General features: G+C 29.8%; 1 protein-coding gene across 1 annotated transcript in view; it reads right to left on the reverse strand.

Moving 5' to 3' along the window:
• Positions 1-15,200, reverse strand: part of LOC134830228 (octopamine receptor) — a 71,967-nt gene that overhangs the window by 17,025 nt on the left and 39,742 nt on the right. The window contains exon 2 of the mRNA XM_063843643.1: positions 10,183-10,272. The gene's annotated coding sequence lies outside the window, so the exon portion shown is untranslated. The remainder of the gene's footprint in view (positions 1-10,182; positions 10,273-15,200) is intronic.

Genomic DNA, 15,200 nt, shown 5'->3' on the forward strand with positions numbered 1-15,200 from the left:
TGGTTTTTGTATCCCTTGGAAAGTAATAGAATTACGGAGGAAACTAGTTTTCCCTTTTTATTGAATTATTTTTGGAGAACAAAGAGCTCCTCTCTCATCTAAATATTTAGTGCACGTTTGGGACTTTTTTGCTGTAGTACTTTTATGGACACATGCTCGTCGTCGTCGTCATTAGACCGAATTGTGTGTGAAAGATAATATTTGATTTTAACTACGGATTACGAGTGGGTATCAAGTCTGGCTAAAAAACGAGTATGGAAAGGATCGTTTTCATCAAAATGAATATTTATAGTTTTAAAGTTGGAGACTGGCATGATCCACAGTAGCAAAAAAGGTATCAAAAGTCGTGTCATTGGAGATTTCAATCAATTAGGCGAACATATTTTGAGGATTAACTCAAAAGTTTGTGAAAAGTTGGTCGATGAATTGAAAAATTGAACGATGAGAAAGTTCCTTTTAATATTTTTACTGTTAAAAAATCTATTTTTGCAAGATTTTTTTTTTAAAAAAAAAAAAATTTTATTTAAAAATTAAAAATTTTTGAGATTTGTATTGGCTCATTTAGATAATATTTTTCTTAACTTAACAAAATTTTGTTTAAAAAAAAAATCGGATGTACGGAAAATGAAATTTCATTAAATTATTTAATTTAAATTAAATAATCATTAAATTAATTAAAATAAACTTTAATTAAATAATTTAAGAAATTAATTAAAAAAATTATTTTAAAAAAATTTTAATTTATTATTATTAATTATTAAAAGTTTATTTATTTGATAAAAAAAATTATTTATTAAAATTTATAAAATAATAATTTAAAAAAAAATTTATTTAATTAAAAAAAATAAATTAAAATTAAAATTAAAAATTTTTACAAATATTTCTTTTAAAAATTATAATTTAATTTTATTATTTATTTGATTTAATTAAATTTATTTAATTTAATTTAATTGATAATTTATATCAATAATTAAATTAATTTTGATATTTCATTTTAATTTAAATTTTTAAAAAAAATTATTTGATTTAAAAATAAACATTTTAAAAAATCTGAAGAATTTTTAACGTAAAATTTAAAAAAAATATTTTTTTTCAAATTTTCAAACAAAAAAAAATCTTCTCTTATCTTTATAAAATAAACACAAAAAAATTCAAATCCCATAAGAAATTTTCTCAACTTTCACTCCACTTTCATTGTTGATTATTTACGCTCTTGACCTAATTCACTTTGATACTTTATTATCTTCTCTCTTTTTTTGACAGTGCGTCTCTTGATGACCATTTTTCCCACACCTACTCCAAAAAATTGAATGAAAACGATACAAAAAGTTGATAAACTTTTCTCTGCAAAGAAGGTTTTATCCGCTTTAATTCTGTTAGCACCTTCATTAAAATGTAACAATTGACATTGAATCTCACAAAAATATTGTCAAAAAGCCACTCGAGAGATTTGGACAAGAAAATTTACATAAAAAAATTAAATTTTGTCAAAAAAAATAATTTAGATTATCTCTTCATCTTCTGAGAAAACAAAAAAAAAAGCAGAAAAAATTTGACGGACTTATGATTCTGTTGAGAGTTTTGCTGCAAAAGAACGTGACACGCTCCAAGCAAAATTTTTAACATGCAACTCTGACATTTTTCATCGCTTACCTCACTCCCGATGACACAAATTTGCCTAAAACCGTAAAATTTGTAAGTCGCCGCAACGACTAGATGCGAAATAAGACACAATTTATTATGATTATTATCATAACTTTCGGTATCCGCAGCTACAAACGAGAGGAAAAAAAGGACGAGGACGACTCTCATGTGAATTCTTTGATCACGTTCACTTTTTATGTCCCAAACTTTATTTTTTTTTTCTCTCAGCAGGTTAGATTAATTAATTCAAGATTTTTCTCGGACACTTCCCACGAAGGATTTTTCAAAAAAATAAAAATAAATTTGAATAAAAAATCCAACCCGAGCCTAATAAAATTTATTAACATATATCATCGTCACATGCAAAAGAAATTCCATGGAAATGATCCGATCCGACCGACATCTAATCCGCTCAATATAATATTTTTTTTAAAGCATATTTTCACAAGCAGTAAATTTTGTTGCCACACACTCGGGTTCTTTTTTTCGGCGTATCAACAGCATAAATTTCATACTTCAGAGAATTTTCCTCACATGCGGTGCGTTCGGTATATAGGCAGCAAAAGTTTCGAGAGAGCGTGTGTGTTTCTGTTAAAAAGGTGGAAAAAAACGACAAAAAAATAATTTGATAAATTCCAAAAGTATTGAAGTGTCTCTCGTGTCGTCTGTGTGAGTTCATTGTGTGGCGAAGGTGTGAGCGCGCAATAAATAGAAGCATGTCCGTGATTTTTTTTTGTGTGCAGGAAAAAAATAACAGTATCAAAAAATATGAAATAATGAACGGGATACATAAAAAATAAATTTAACGGCAGATATAAAGGGATTATAGAGCGCGATGATGAGAGACGAGAAAATTCTAGGTTACGTGAAAAAAAGGATTAAATGATGAGAAAAAAATATTTTTTATCCGCTGTTTAACTTTCGATTGTCTGTTGTTGCACACAAACAAGGTTTGAGTATATGGATTAAAGTATCAAGTCATTACATAAATATAGTCGTCGATCGGGATTTGCACTACAGTGCCTTTAATTTAATGGATCAACAGTGAAAATGACGTTAATAACGACTCTCTTGATGGGTTTTAAGTGAATTTTGTAGCTCATGAAAAAAATTTTGATGATAAATTTAAGAGCTTAGAAAACAAAAAATGTCATAAAATTATTTTTTAAAGAGCTCGTTTGAAAAATTACTCAGAAAAATATTTAAATAAAGATTTTAAATAAATTTAGATTTAAATATTTCATTCATTAAAGAATTTGCTTACAAAAATTTTAAAATTTTGAATCAAAATCAATTTTAATTAAATTATTAATTTTGATTTCAATTATTTTTATGAGTATTTAAAATTTTAAAAATTTTAAAGAAAATTTAAAAGACAAAAAAAAATTATTTTTTTAAATATTTTATATTTTTTTTTGTTATTTCTTTAAATATTTCTAAACTAATTTTTTTTAACTAGCTTTTTTTTTAAATTAATGTAATTAATATCCCGGGCGAAAAGGATAAATCGCACAACTGACATTTTTGACAAAATTGAGTTAAGAATGAGAAAATATGCCTTAAGACGAGTATTTTAAGATACATTGAGAGATTATCAAAATTTTTGAAAAATACCAGTTTTTTTTCAATAGAAAGAATAGACGAAAAGGATAAATCGCACAAATGGTAATAAGTCAAATATAAAAATTTCTCCAAATCGTTTTTTGTTCATGTTTTTGTGTTGTTTATGCTCTGTTATTACATAAAAAGTCAACTTGAAGCAAAAAATTTGGAAAAATATTGAAATTGAAGAGTTGAAAAATCTCATTTTTATATGAAATTTTGTGCAATTGTGCGATTTATCCTTTTTCTCAATAAAAAATTTCCCAAAACTACCCCTTTGAGAGTAGATAAAAAATTTGTCTGTACAAAAATTGTTTTTAGTGGCCAATTATTTACTTTTGTAAGTTTAAAAATGAAGAAATAGTTTTTAAAAAAAATTTTACAGCTCAAAAACCGTAAAAAACTTTAAATCGATTTTTCTCAGTTTGTTAAAAATGTTAGTTGTGCGATTTATCCTTTTCGCCCGGGATATGTATTAATAAAAAAAAAATAAATAAAATTAAAATTTCTCAAAAATAAAAATTAATTATTTGTAAAATTAATTTTTATTAATTTCTGTAAGTCTCGGATATTTTTTAGTATGTATTAAAAATTTATTTTTAATTTAAATAATATAAAAAAAAATTAATTTATATTTTTTTAAAAATTAATTTATAAATTAAAAAATAAATTTATTTGATGAAAAAAAATTATTATTCGTTAAATAAATTTTAATTATTTTTTTTTTTAATTTCTAACATTTTTTTAATAATGATTTGTTTACCAACAGCTTGTTCTTAATTAAACAGTTTAAAGTCGGTTTAAAGTTAAAATCAATTCAATTCACCTCTTTAATACCACACCAAAAAGCAAAGTCAAGGACAAGCAATAATTATGCAGGATTTCTGCCAATTCACACAAAAATTTCGTCTCAAATACAATAATTTTTTTATTGCCTCAATAAATCACGCTATGCCACAAGTTTTTCCTTTCTTCCTCGACTTCTTCTACTACATTTACATACAACTTCTCCAGCCAGCCAAAAATTTACAATAATCCAATATTCAAAAACGAACGACACGACACTAAACTGGAATTCCATGAATTCAGATTTTTTTTCTTCTCGTGTGCTGTGGATTATCTTTAATAGACATTTATTCATTGGAAATGTACTTGAGATTTAGAGGCGAAAACCATTGTAGCAGCGCAGTGAATTGTAAATCCTTAAAAAGCTTTGAAAGTCAAATGTCTTGTAGTCTGTTTACGATTGCCGCATGCGAAAAGTTACTTCAACTGTAAGTTAATAAATGGTCGAGTTTGCAGTAAATATTGCGCTAGACAGACACAAAAAAAAAATAAAATAAAAGGAGAACCGAACCGTGATTTCAATTTTGAACGACTGTGTGGGTAATCGACTGTTTATAAATTTTTTCAAACTCCATTCCCAACAGTGCCATTTTTTTCGTGTGTGTGTACTTTGCTCTTATCTCAAAGAGTAAGTAAATACGAGAAAAGTGAAGAGGACGGAAACAACGTATCATGTATCCTTGAACAATTTTTTCTGCTCTATCACATGCAGGAAATATGAAAACAAGTCGGGAAAGTCTTCAACAAAGCCGTGAAATCGCTTTTTAATGAGGTCATCTACCTAAAAAGCTGTGAATTTCACACGGATTTGGTCAGACAAAAATCAATTTGGCAGCAAAAACTGACATTTTCAAGAAGATAATGCGTTACTTCCGCTTCTTCTGCTTTTTATTTACTTTACTTCTTTGCATTTTCGTATAAAAAGTAACGAGATGAGAAGCAAGATTGAAAGACAATCATCCTTTTTTGATAACTCGTATGCCTGCTTTCCTTTCATATTCTATCTCTAATATTGCATTGTGAAAGAAAGAAAATCCCTTTTATGAAAATATGGAAAACTGTGAGATTTTTCTTTAAACACGCCGCTATATGCAAATTAACTTTGGATTAAGGAAATATTATCTACGAAGATCTTCTTTTCAGTTTATGTGATTATCAATTACGTTTGTTTGATGGAAGGAGCAAACATTCACAGTGCCGGATAAAAATCTTGACATTGGGCTTAAATTTGATTGAAAAAAAAAGTTTCTGAGGAAGAAAAGAAATTATTTTCTTATTGAAAAAACAACAACATCTAAGCTAATTCCGCCTTAATTGCATGATGAATGATGGAGCGACAAACAATGGGGCGAAAGCTGCCAATGAAACAAGGCAATTATGCAAATTTTGATTGACAATCTAGGAACAATGAAGTAATTTGCTGTAAATGATGTCGTCCCCCTAACAAGTTGTGACGATTATCTTTCATCATAGTCATCATCATTTACGGATCTGTCGAGAGATATTACGAAATTAGATGACTTTGTGAAACACAAATGGCATTAAGTTACGTGAATACGGAAACACACCACGAGAAAACCTCAGTTTTTTTTTAAAACTTTTACATTATCTCGTTGCATTGCTTTCAAAAGGATTAGTTTTTTTTTTGCACAAACTGCTAACACAAGCTGATTTCAATTTAATCTCTTTCTATCAAATATTTAGCGTCAGCATGCACCTTGTTGCATAAAAAGCAAAAAAAAAAGTTAACTAGGCTATTTTAGTCGAATGAACAGTCAGGCAAGCGAGTGGGAGAGAAAGAATAACAGAGAGTGATGTACCTTTTTTCATCCATGTCATGTGTACAAAGTGATGTCCAAAGCACAGCATTTAATTATCTAGCAATTAATCAACTGGAGACGTGATTCGAATAAACTACCCATGCCTTGTGAATGCTTGAAACGAGGTTGTATGATGACCGATAGAAAGATATCAAAAAGGAAAACTCGGATGAAAATTGCATGCGATTAAATTAAATACCTCGAGCAATTTTTATGCATTTGCCTTTAATGACTGAAACTGAACAACATAACAGATTTAAGTGTTTGTGCGTGGGAGGTAAATGTTTTTATTGGTAAGTGGTTCGGTAAGAGCATCATCATTGAAAAAAAAAACGATCAAAATATACGATAAAAATGTTAATTAACTAAAGTTTTTAATGATCCTTGAGACGTGTTGCTTGCAATAATTAATGGAACAGAGAATAAAATTTGATTTTTTTTAAGAAATCAAGAAAAATAAACTTTTAGGTAAACGAATTGGGTTGAGCTTAAAAATTAACACTAACACATTAAACGAGATTCGTTGCCATACACTTAACAGATTGGTTTGTTGTAACATTAGACGAACACTGCTATCTCTGTTTCCATGCGTCAATATCCTAAAAACTCGGTTTTGTACTTTTTGTAGTGATGCAATGCCTTCTTTTCATTTTTTTTTATTTTTTTTTTTTCGTTTTTATTTTATTTTTTTTTTTAATAATTTTTTATTTTTTAAATTAATTTTAAAATTAAAATATAAAATTAAAATTCGTTGAAAAGTTTAGTACCTACTTTTTAAAACATCTCTTATTAACTCAACGGCATATTTGTTCATGAAACAAGCAAATATTTGTTTGTAATTTCCATAATTTAACTCACACAGCTGCTTCTGATACTGATTTTTTTTTTCATTAATTAAAATACAAATACTGATGACCCTTTTAAGTCAACTGACTTTTATTTACCCGCTAGTAAAACATTTTTCGCAGCATGAAAATTCAAACAAAGAATTCAATGTGACATTTTACCCCTTTTCATGAAAAAAAAAATATATATAAAATAAAATAAAAAGCAATAAAGTGTCCCACAAAAGCTCTCTTTTCAATAAATGAATTATTATTATTTTAGGTCTCTGAAAATTATTCACATAAAATTTTATCTCATCCTTTTTCTTTTCTTCTCGTGCGAGAGTTTTGTTGGCAAAAAAGGATTTCCGTTCGGTCTCACATTCAATTGACATCAACATTCACCTTAGTTATGTGTCGACATGTATCTGAGAACAATGCGTTGCGTTGCGAAATAATTCATGTGCTTTATCGTTACATCTCCCGAAACACACAAAAGAAATTTATTGTTTTCCAATGTGGATTGTACATTCACACATATAAATTTCCGATAATTTACAATAATTTTATGCACAAAATACGGGACATCACGGGTCTTTGCTTTTGTTCTGCCATTTCGAAACATGAAACGGAAACCAGCATGAAATGAGATAACACAGCAAAATTTACTGCTTGAATTTTTTTCTTAAAGATGATGACTTGTCAAAAAATTTCTCCGAGAATTTCCCTTGAGCCGTTTATTTGATCGATTCCATCTCTTTTGAATTTGTCATCGATTTGCCAGACCAAGTGATACATTTAGTGTCGATTCGATTCGAATCAAGCAATTTACATAACGTGTCTTTTTCCTTTTCGTCCCCAGGGAACACAATGACACAGAAAAGGTAGTCCTTCTCTATCTCTCTCGTTACATTTCTTTGAATTTTACAAGTACAAGGTAATATGATGTGCTTTTGATCTTTTCCGATTGAACGAAATTTCCTTGTAAATTGAGAGTTTAAACAGGTATAAAATATATATTTAGTCGAGTTGATTGCTTTTCCCTACAGAAATTTAGGGCAAACTTGACAAAAAGTTTCTATTTTTCGTGAAATTAAAATTTTATTTGCATTTTTCGATGAATGAAGCAATTTTCCAGCAATGGATTTGAATGAATCTCTTTTAGAATTATTATCCGCTTAAATTTTGCAGTTATTGAAACCTCTTATTAGATATTTGTAATACTCTTGAGAGTTTTATTCTGCATGTCTTCTTTTCTAAGCAAATAATAAACTTTTTTATGCATTTTATGCAAATATGGATTCACAAAAGCAATACAAGAAGATAATTGTAAACTGAAAAAGGCCCTGAATGTTCAAAAAAATTTGAAATATGCACTGGGTCAAAAATTTTGAATGTCAATAGGGGCGAGAATTCACAATATAGAATAGGACACGATTCAATATTGAGTTCAGATCCAATTCAAAAATATTTTAACAAGTCAAAATCCATAATATCTATTGGGTAGACATTTTCAAATGTGCATTGGGCCACCTACATCATGGAGAATATTTTGAGAATGGGGATAGCAGACAAGACATAAAAAGTAAGTATCCTACATCCCTGTGTCATAAAATAAAATGTTCTGACAACCAGCATCTTAATATCTTTTTCTCGCAGAATATCGATTTCTTATTGGAAGCAACATCATCAGAAGTAGTTGCGAAAAAGACATATATTTTAACAAGCAGCAGGTGTTTCATTACCTCTTTGTTGTCAGATTTATTTATACACAATTGACATACAATATTTATCTACTGCTTTTGCCATCCACGCTCTTGCTGCGTAAATATCTCTTGTTTTTCGTGTTCCGCCTTCGCAGAAACTACAATAGACAGATAAAAGATCGCACTGTGATTGACAATTTTGTTTATTCAACGAACCATGTAAGTGAAATGAAATGAGGAAATATGTCAAGTACTTTTTTTTTCGCTCCGTCTTCCGTATTTTATGAGAATTTACGCGAAATTCATTGTCATTTCGTTCCATTTCCTAAACAAACAAACAAACATATAATCCAAGCCAAGCAAATGAAGATGAAATCTAGGTCATGATCTTAAATGTCATCTAACACGACAAGCGAAACGAAGATGTCAAGCACGCTGAACGACGAATAGGTAGCTGCTTATTGACTGCAAGGACACGGCAAGTAATCGAACTCAAGTATTATTTATTAAATTCAAACTAATCAGTCCGTCACTTACCGTATCCTTACACCAATCTTGTGTGTGTGTTTGACACTCCTTCGAATGATCAACCAAGCATCTCTCTCTTTTTGTGGTTTTGTGGCACAGTCTATCTAATTTTCGGTGTATACCTCGTGGTTTATTAAATCTCTTGGCATCTTTTGCGGTATCCTAAGAAAGAAAAAACATCAAACACTCGTGTTGACACTTTGACATTGATTTTTCCCATTTCACTTTTTCATCCGTGTTTTCGAGAAATTCGATTAAAACGGTTGTGTTTGATCCCCAACAAGTTTTGCATGACTGAGTTCACTTGATTGAATAACTTTTTTTTTCTCCGTGTGTCGCGGGAGACAAGCTTAAGCCACCCAAATCATCAACTTTGTGCGGTGTAACAAATAAAAAGGACTAAATTTTCTTTCGCCATATGTTCCCTCGAACATTTTAAACTTTTTTTTTCTTTTCCATTCGTCGCATGTCTTTGTTGTTTCGAATTTTTTGTGTTTCCATTATCCTTCTTTAATGTACTTCACTCCTCCTTTACGTTTTTTGTTTCCCTGTAAATCCTTTTTTACTCAATTTTCAAAACATTTTAAGCTTTTGACAAAAAAAAGGGGAAGAAATTAAAATTCTTAGAAATCGGAGACGAAATTGCCATTTGAACGATTTGACAACTTCCAAACTTTTTCTTTGCACTTCCATCAAAAATTGATTAATTCGATGAATGAATTAAAAGTTTAATTCGAAAAAAATTAATATTTCTCTTGTACAACCTGAAGGCATCATTTACAGTGACACCGCAGTTAATTCCCCAAATGTTGTTTTTTTAATGATCCCCTGATGAGTTTCTCTTTGCTTCGTTACGTAACGATGATTCATGATTTTTTTTTCCAACTTTTCTTTAAAAATAATTATTTTTATCATTTTTTCTTTTTTTTTTCGTAAAGTCAGTCTTGTTTGTATTCTTTTGCTCCCTTCAATTTTTCTTCTGTTTTAAACGTTTTTTTTTCTTTTTAATTCTCGACATCAAGAGAGGTTAATTTAATAAATTTGTCTCATCATCGTCGTTGAGTTCATTGTGCTGTTTCATTTAGAAAAAAAATTAAATAAAAAGATTTTCGCACTTCCTTTTATAAATAAAACCAAGAAAAAATCAATAAAATAAATACGGAGCAGCAGGACGAAAACTTTTTGGCAAGGGAAAAAATTATTTTTACTTACTCTTAACAGCTTTGTGTTCATTTTTCAATTGAGTAAAGTTCGAATGTTGTTGATCCGTAGCGATTGCATGGCTAACTAATTGTTGGATTTCTGCAAAGAGAGAGAGAGAAAAATGTGTTGACATAATTAATATTTAATTTGTTTGAATGACGGTAAAATTAACTTTTATTGTCTTGACATTTCAGAGGAATTAAAGATTTTCTCTGGACTAAAAAATTAAAAAAATATTTTTCTTTCAATGACTTCGTCAAGGATTTTTTTCATTTCTTGCAAAATTAAAAAAAAAATAGATGCAAGAATTTATGAAAAGATTTTTTTCAAAGAAGTTATTAAAAGATAAAGAAACAACTGAATTTCTCAAGAAAAAATTTCTTTTTAACAAAACTTACAACGTAGAAAAAAGTCTCTTTCTCTAGTGATTCAATCAAGCACGTCTCCTTTGAGGATGATTCAATAGCATATAAGCATCGCAAAATTGCTTTATTTAGTTGCCAATGTCATGAAATGGCAAGAGAGCAACCATGATACAACTTTTTTCTGCTTTGGCGTCATTGACTTCGATGTAATAAGTATCAAAGTCATGCCTGATATGCGACGTTGCTACTCAATTGGAAAAGTCATGTGAGTAAAAAAAAAAGTATTTCCTTTTGCTCTCGTGCGATGTCAACGAGCAAAGTTTAAAAAGCTAATATTACACTTTTTAACGTTGCATTTTTTTTTTGTTCATGTTCATGTCACCTCAATAAGAAATAATGAAAGTTGATCCTTTTTAACTTTTTTTTTTAGTTAACGTAAGTAGCCAATTTGCTCACAATTTAACTAATGAAGACGGTACCGGCAATTTTCTTGAAAAAAAAATTTTTTTACACAAAATTACATAATAATATTCAAAGCATCATATTAAAATTGCATTATCTCAGTTGTCTTCGTTGCCGCTATCGAACGAGTTCGAGATGAGAAAATCGATGCGTAGTTGGATGGAAATTTATGGCATGATTGGGAACAAGCAACAACGCAACAACACCATAAAGAAAGAGGAAAAATGATTTCTTCGTGGTAAGACTCTTTTCTATGTAAAGTTCAGTAGTAGTAAGTACGGTAATGTAATAATAACTTTTGATCGGTTACCTCGTTTTTCTATCAATTTTTCGATTAAATTAAACAATTTATGACGTGGAACAAGGTAGGTTCTTGGGTAAAGCTGACTTTTATAGGAAGAACAAATAAAGACGATAAGTTAATACCAAAAAATAAGCAAATATCTGACGGAAAAATTGAAGTAATCAAGCTGTGGTAAGGGAATATCAGCAAATAATGCGGAAAAAATATAAATAAATATCGGGTTATGATTGAACGTGATTGTTGTTTACTTACAATCATGCCTTTGAACCTAATGAGTCTGTGAATTTTTCTCGTAGGTTGAAAGTGAAGCGTAAAAAAATTCAAAAAGTCATTGAAGTTCATTGATTTTTTCGCAAAATAAGAATTTTTCCATAATTATTTTCTTAAATCTTCACTCTGAACACATTTTTATTTATTTTTTAATGAAAAATTTAAATTTCAGCCTAATAAAATACCGAAAACAGCCTTAAAATAATTAAAAAAACATTTTTCATCTCAACTTATCTAATCATGACATAAAATTCGAACAAGGAAAAATCGCTCAATTAACGAGAGATCTGTCATTGTCACATCTGGTCATCATCAAGTTTTTATCCGATTATCACGACAACTTGCTGACAGCTGTTTGCGATACTTATTTATATCGTCTTTAAAAATTTTACGCTTCTTTAATGATGCCGATAACATCGCGTCATCGGAAAATATCGAAGAAGCAACTTGAGAAGACAAAAAAAAACACAGGCACAAAGTAGGTCACAATCGTAACGATAATAATAATGCGATGCTGCACACTACAAAGGAGGGAAAATTAAATTAAATTATCAAATGGCAAAAGGAAAATAGAGAGATATGATAATAATCAATAAAGTTTCATATAATGGCACTTTGAATGCCACAACGAGCAATTGTGTGTACAGTACATGGCAGCGCACGAGCGACATTCATTTCACGTGGAAGAAAAGAAAATTTTTATTTTAAGCGCGCAATTTATCCGAGACACGGAGAAATTAAATTCATTGATCATCTCGTTCGTTTCTAATTTTATACGACTCCAACTAACCGCAAATGTAAACATTTTGCAGATGCTAGTTGTTCTCCGTCTCTCTCATTCGTTGCCGTTGGATTGTAGGAAAAAAAAAGCTTAACACTTGCTTAGCAGACCGAACGGAGGTTATGCATGCAATATGAAGAGTCAACTGCAATCATGGTGTGCTTCTTGAGTGTGAAATTGGAATTGAAATGACTTGCATTAATTCAAGTAGGTACACTCTTTCTCTCTCTCTCTTTACGCATATATGCATCGCATAGTAACCGTAGTTTTATACAAATAAATGACGATGTTGATTTAAAACATTTATTTAACCCTATTTGCAAATGTATGACACTCACTCTGCTGCCAGACATTAGGGTTAACTCGAAATTACTCGAGATAACCGACGGAAAATTAGGTCAAGGAATTAAATCTTTGGTGAGCTTTAATCCCAAGTTTTATTTCGGTTTTAATTTATTTCACAATCTCATCTAAGGCAAACACCACACATGTGTTACTTGCCCGTTATTTGTTGGATGAAATTAAAGTGTAGCAAGGAACAACATAGGTGAAGAGAAATGAATCCATTTTTCATTTCAATATCCATTTGATAATGTCAACTTTACAAATGGGATGAATTTCTTCTTTTATTCTGCAACTCTTGTTTTATTTCCGCTCGTTAGAAAGAACACAAAACAATTGTTCAGACATATGAGTGTCATCCATTACATGAAAAAATGCATTCTTATTTTATTTTTCACACTTTTGTAGGTACTTTTATACTTGACATGACTTCAAATAACTTAAAAGTCCCAACCCTTTCAAAGAATAAGAAGAAGAACATGAAAAAAATTTATTGAAAATTTATCATAAAATTGTTTGGAGTCGGATGAGATCGCTTTTAACAATGAAAGTTAAGTTTTAGCACATTTTTATTTTATTTTTAATATTAATATTAATTTTTTTCTTATTCCAGATTTGAAATGTGATCCTTTTTTGTTCAAATCTGTGCCTTTGTAGAGTCCCTTTAAAAGTTTATAAAATTATGTATGTAACTTAAGAATAGCCATCTCATGTAAATAGATTTCGGAGGAATGAAACATTATTATACTGTACTTCAGATTTGAATCAAGACATGCTAAAGTATTAAAACACTTAAAAAGAATGAATCTGATGATTCGTGCAGAATTTGCTACTATGTTATTGTTCCGGAGGACAGACGATGAGATTACTTCTATAGAAGAGATGGTCAAACTAACCCAGCTGAATTTCTTGAATACAAGCTAATTGATATTTTTAAATTTTTGAAAGTTATACCCTTCATATGACCTCTGATGAATTTTAATTTTTTAAAGTGCATACAATAATCCATTAAGAATCATGACATTCTCTGGAATCAAATCTTTCCAATTCAACAACAAACCAATACTTTACAAACACTTCGATTAAATCTATAGAGTTCCAAGTATTTACAATCCATTGATACAACTTCAAAATTCCTAAAGTTACAAATTAATGAGAATTGAAAGGATTTCTTGTTAAATGAAAAGCAATTGTTTCAATACCTTGCAAAAACAAAGATACAATAACAATTGGTCATTTTGTCAAGAATTCGTATTAAACGGAAAGACAAATCTCAAACCAGAATGGCGCAAACTTTTCTTGTCAAAACACGTTTTGTAAAATAATCATCTTAAAATTTCATGTTTCAATGGATAAAAGGTGTGAAAATGTCTCAAACGTACATTTCCTTTGTGCCAGTGACTTACCGAGAAATGAAAATCTTAAAAGCTTTTATCGAAATTAGATAGAGAAACACCTTCCATTACATTTCTCGTTGTAAAAAGGAAAAATAAATGGCTTTTCTTACAACAGTTAACCATAATCTGGCTGTGATTCGTACGACGGTTGACACAAATCCAAATTGTTTGTCGCAATTATCCCATGTCCAAGCCAAAAAAAAAAATAGAATCTCACAACTTCCCGCATAACGCAAAAACTATTTTTACTCTGCAAAACATGTGCAAAAATAAAAACATTTGTCGCGGTCGCCTCTAGCTGATTATAACACTAAATATTTATATGTACATGGGTGTCGGAACATGTTTTGTTTCTCCCGTAACGCAGAGGAAAATATTCGTGGGCAATGAGCAAATAATAACAACACCACGATATTCATGCGATGACGCGACACTCTCAGTAAACATGTTTATCAAAATTCCTCTATAAATATCCGACCTGATGACCCTTTTGCCATAATTAAATGTTAATATTATGCAAAATTACACGCAGAAATAAATGCCGAGAGAGATACTCATGGGATGCGAAAAAACATGCTCCGCGTGTTATTGAACTAATAACATTCGGGAACGTTTTCCCGAGAATTCCAAGTTGAGCAATATAACAAAAATAAACATTATTTAAATTTTATCATTACACATCATTACTATTTATGAGCCAATTCTCGGTCTATTACATCAACAACATCCGCTGATAGATTCTTTCGGTCAAATTGTTCAGATTATTTTAAATTTATGCAAATATGTTAACAGGCGCTTAATGAGATGGAATTACGACGACGATGCACGGTACACAATTGAGTTTTAATGAGAAATTCAATCGTTTCATCTCCGTCATTTGTGGAATACTTGTCTTTTGCAATTTGTGAGTCAAAATCCCAACATATTTCATGTTTACCGTTTGGCTTGTAAAAAAAACGATCATCGCAGGATATTCTCATAAGTTACGAAAAAAAGGGTACACCGGAAGAAATTTCCCATATGTTACACCTTTACCTTTTTTTATTTCGTATCGTCTTGCGTTGTCTACAAAGTTGTAAGAAGGTGACTTCTTATGCTTTGTTAAT

Source organism: Culicoides brevitarsis, chromosome 1, assembly GCF_036172545.1.
Source record: "Culicoides brevitarsis isolate CSIRO-B50_1 chromosome 1, AGI_CSIRO_Cbre_v1, whole genome shotgun sequence".
NCBI classification, from domain to species: domain Eukaryota; kingdom Metazoa; phylum Arthropoda; class Insecta; order Diptera; family Ceratopogonidae; genus Culicoides; species Culicoides brevitarsis.